The 4,920-nt window shown below is 39.8% G+C and overlaps 1 pseudogene; it reads left to right on the forward strand.

Annotated features, from left to right (window-relative positions):
• The first annotated feature begins 1,230 nt into the window (after window positions 1-1,230).
• On the forward strand, window positions 1,231-2,020 carry LOC101588133 (annotated as a pseudogene).
• Window positions 2,021-4,920: the final 2,900 nt, after the last annotated feature.

Raw genomic sequence — 4,920 nt, forward strand, 5'->3', positions numbered from 1 at the left:
TTTATTACTGAAATTTGTTGGTTTTCTTGTTTATTTTTTGGAATCCTTGTTATATTCTCTTTGCTTGGTCTATCATTATCTTATAGAGAAATGCTCATATATCTACTATGATTACGAATTTATAAATTTCTTATATTTCTGTCTATTTTGGTATGTGTTTGTAAGAGAATGTGTATTTAAGACTGTTTTTGACACATCCAAGTTCATTATTGCTATATATTCTTACTTTCCTACTTTTATTATAACATTCTATCTTTCTCTTTTCTTTTTTTTTTTTTTCAGAACTGGGGATTGAACTCAGGCCTCTGCGCTTGCCAGGGAAGCGCTTATTCCACTGAGCCATCTCCCCAGCCCTCTCTTTTCTAATAAAATATTTTCCCTTAACACTTACTTTGGCTAGTACAAATATTGTTGCATCAGAACACTTGAATTATGATGGCATTATGTTCTGATAAACCCACTGTCGATTGAAACTACCATAAGATGCATTTACTACTAGTACTGTGTATTATTGCACTGAGTGTACAATACACTAAAGGGTATAAGTTTTGTACTGTCATGGCCTTGTGGCTCACTACAAACTCTAGCTTGTTGCTGCTGACCAGCACCTTGAGAGAGTCTAGAACCAGATTAAAACTCAAAGTACAGATACACATTTTCAGCAATGCAAAGTCAAAAATCCTAGGTCAAATTATTTTATTTTGACCAGATTAATAAGATTTTTGATAAAGATTACATTCATTTTGGTGTTTTTTTTTCTCAATATATTTCTTTTAAACAGCATGTACAGTGGTATCTTGGTTCAAAAAGTTAATTTATTTCACAATTTTTGAAAATAAGATCATGTCTGTGTTTGTGCAGGAAAGGTGGCCACAATAATAGCTGTCACTCAGTGAAGAATTTGCAAAGAGGAAGCCCCGTTTCCCCAAACTTGAGCAGTCAGCTGCCGCCTCGGTGGCCGTTGGCGTCTGCAGCTGGGGTGGCAGAGTGGCGCGGTAGGACGGAGCGCCCTGAGCCGGGGCCGCGGGGCGAGGGTCCTGCAGCGGCGCGCTGCGCCCAGCTGCCTCCCAGCGGGCCTGTGTCCGGGTGCCGCCGCCCGTGGTGGCTGAGGACCCTGTTCCTGGGCCTGCCTCCTCGCTCCCCCCGTTTTCAGCATTTGCCTTTTGCTCTTGTTTTCCCCATGTTTGCTCGTTACCCAACTTTGACAATTCACTGGTCCTGAAACCCAGTCGGAGATAAACGCGTTTTGAAATCAACTGCAGAACTGCAAGGGAAGGAATGCAGAAGTCAGGGTGTCCTGCAAGTGTCCAGCTGAGAAACAGAGTGGCAGGTAACTGTGATCAGAGGAGAGCTGCAGGCCCACAGGTGAAACAGGACTGCCGTGCGACGAAGCAGATCCGCTTCATTAATCAGTTCTCCAGAGTCTGTAAGAAAACTTCATCCTCGACCAAGTGCTAAACTAAACCCTAAGACAATTAGCCCTTTTGGTGAACAGTCACTAGTGTCTTCTGCATTTGCTGCTATTTATTCTAAAGGAGGTATTCCTTGCAGATTGGTGCACGGCTCAGTAAAGCACAGATTACCTTGGGACTGTCCTCCTGAAAATCTCCCATTTGATCTTCTTATTACTTTAGCTGAGGGTCTGAGAGAGACGAAACATCCATATACCTTCGTGTCCAAGGAGAGCTTTAGAGAATTACTTCTGGTCAAAGGTGCTCCTGAGAAAACTGTACCTTTGCTTCCTAGACTGGTTCCTGTGCTGAGGGCAGCTCTGGTTCATTCGGATGACGAGGTGTTTGAGAGAGGATTGAGTGCTTTGGTACAGCTGAGCGTTGTCATTGGGCCTTCTCTAAATGACCACTTGAAGCATCTGCTTACAAGTCTCACCAAGAGACTGATGGACTCGAAGCTCAAGGAGCCGATCACCAGCGCACTGCAGAAGCTGGAGCAGCACGGTGGGAGTGGACACCTTATAATCATCAAATCCAAAATCCCAACGTACTGCTCTGTATGCTGTTGAAGGCAGGAGCTGAGAAGGTCATCATCTTGCTATAGGTGTCAGTGCGGGCTGTGGGTACTCATCAGGCCCTTACTCAGTTCAGTTTATTTACTTTTGTAAATCACAGCCACCATTCATTGCTTGTACACTAGAAGTTAAGACAAATCTATATAGTCCTACTGCATTCGAGCAACATTTATTCATCAACAAAAAAGAATGGGTAATAATGAGCAGCAGTTAAAAGTTTCTTTCTTTCTTTCTTTCTTTCTTTCTTTCTTTCTTTCTTTCTTTCTTTCTTTCTTTCTTCTTTCTTTCTTTCTTCTTTCTTTCTTTCCTTTCTTCTTTTTCTTTCTCCTCTGAATGCCTTCAGGGCAGGTTTGGCTGGCTTGAGTTGTGGGGATCGAACCACAGCAACCTGAGCCTGACTGCTTGGTTGAAGCAGCCACTGAAAGAACTGAGCTAAGGGGCAGGCCCCCCTTAAAGTTTCTATGATTATTTGTGTTGAGGACCGTTACTGAGTTTACTAATCAGATGTGCCTTTTTATTTATAAAATTTGTTTTGTAATCATCTTACAGCTGGGCACATATATTTGTAGACTTCTAGGAGGAGTCATTTCTTGGGTTTTGTATTTATCAAGGCTGGGAAGATTAAATAGTGGAAAACACTTGCAAATTCTCTAATATTATTTGTAAATATATATTTTATAATGTAGACTGTGGAAAAACTTTATTTTCAGATTATTCTAGTTTTAAGAATGTTTAAAAAGTATGTAAATTCTATTACAAGTGTGTTGCTTATTACAATTTACTAAAACTACCTAAATTTTAGGTGCTACATTTAAGTCAATATTATTTTGCATTTTGTAGTCTTCAATTACTGATGCACATATGTAGATAGTCAGAAATTAAAATCATAGAACTCTTACAGGTAAAAAAGAAGAATTTGCAAACAAAACCAAAATTTTGCAACTTCTGTTTGTGAACCACATTATTTACAATCAAAAGTGTTTTTAAACTGAGGTATCGCTGTACCTGAAGAGTCTGTCTGTCTGTCTGTCTTTCTACCTATCTTTCCAAATTATTCTCCCTGTGATAGCCCACAAATGCTCATCATCACTAAGCTCACTATTGTTCTGTTGTGTTTAGGACTTAATGGCACATCCCAAGTACACACAGCCATAAAAGATAAAGTTGCTGATCTCAGAGGGTTCACATCTTATCACAGAGACAAGTCAATTCAGAATAGAACACAGAGTTTTATAAGGTCTAATTAAAATCTCCTAAACACAATAGGTTTTTAATACTTATTATTGCTTATATTTCTACTTTGACCATAAATAATAGGTGAGGAGAGAGGCAAAAGACTAATACTTCCATAGACTTTTGAGTCATAGACAAATATCAGATGTTCAACTCTGCTTACAAATTTAAACATCATGGACAAATAGTTTTAGTTTCCAAAGCTTCATTATTATTATTTGTAGGTTAGGAATGATGCAGTAAGAATTGCTACCAGGTTAGACTCTGTAGCTACAATTTGAGTGCAAGCATATTGACTCATCTCTAGCAGATGTTGAGCGAGTCATTCCATGTGTTCAGAGAATCATGTTCCACAGGAACATATCAAGGCTTCCATGGTTAGAGCAGGACTCTGAGCCAAGGGCAAACTACTGTTTCAACTGAGACATAGATGTGGTATCATTCAAGTAAAAATAATAGGCAGGTAGAAGCAATATCTGTGAATTCTCAGGGTAGGAAGAAGTCTGTTGTGTTAAAAAGTGGTAGAAGCCCAGGGTTCTTGGAGGCTACAACAGGGAGGGGAATAGGAAAAACAGAGAGAGGAGACCGCAGACTCTAAATATTTGGGCTTCTTTTCTAGTACTGAGATTGAACCCAGAGCTTTTGCACTGAGCTACACACCCCTCTCTCTTTTAAAATGTTTTTTGAGACAGGGTCTTGTTAAGTTGCTAAATTACCCCAGCTGCATTTGAATTTGTGCTCCTCCTGCATCAGTCTCTCAGAATACTAGAATTACATGTATTACCCACTTCACTAGTAAACCTCCTTTGCTGATTGCTTGTTAAAGTGTGTACAGCATGTGACTTTTAATCTTAAGCATAATTGAAAACCATATATTTTTAACTAACTGAATCCCATGCTCATACTGTGTCTAGTCATAGTGGCTGGCATGTAAGGGAGAAGTAAAAGAGGAAGGGAGGGGGTCTTTTGGAAGGCAATTGCAATGACCAGAAGATGACAGTGGCTGGGACCAGAACCTTCATGTCCCAAGGAGAGGACAGGAAGACCTGAAAGAGCTTGAGGAAGGCAGGTCAGCTGTGCTTAGGTCATCCATTCTGAGTGGATGTGGGAAGTCAAGGAAACTGCAGATATGAAGAACTTCCGAGGCACATCACACTCACTTCCAAGTGGTGTCCTGGCTCTGGGGTTCCAGGGTTTCATTACACATGGGAACATAGCTGCTTAGCTGTTTGCACTTAACAAAGGAGAAGCAGGTGGGAAGGTGACATGAGATCTCTTGAGCTAAATGAAGATTTTTATGGCTTGAATGTTTTCCTGTAAAGTAAAGAAAACTCATCTTGATCCTGATTCAGTTTTATGCTGCTTTTCCCCCTTAATTCCTCAACACTGTAAATGAATGGCTCAAGTTCATAAAAAGAGTTTTTAAACACTGTCTCACAGGGTTAGGGAGATAGCTCAGTAGAATAAGTGCTTGTCTGATAAGCACAAGGTCCTGAGTTCAAGCCCCAGTTCTGAAAAAAAAGAAAAAAAACAACTGTCTCACACATACACTTTTCTAGTTGATGAGAAAAGACATACTCTTATTGTAACTTTATTTTATTTTTCAAATTTTTATTTCTTTAAGGAGAGTACAAAATAATATTAAAATAGAAAAATTACAA

The sequence above is a fragment of the Octodon degus genome, unplaced genomic scaffold (assembly GCF_000260255.1).
Source record: "Octodon degus isolate 3935 unplaced genomic scaffold, OctDeg1.0 scaffold00101, whole genome shotgun sequence".
In the NCBI taxonomy this organism is placed as follows: domain Eukaryota; kingdom Metazoa; phylum Chordata; class Mammalia; order Rodentia; family Octodontidae; genus Octodon; species Octodon degus.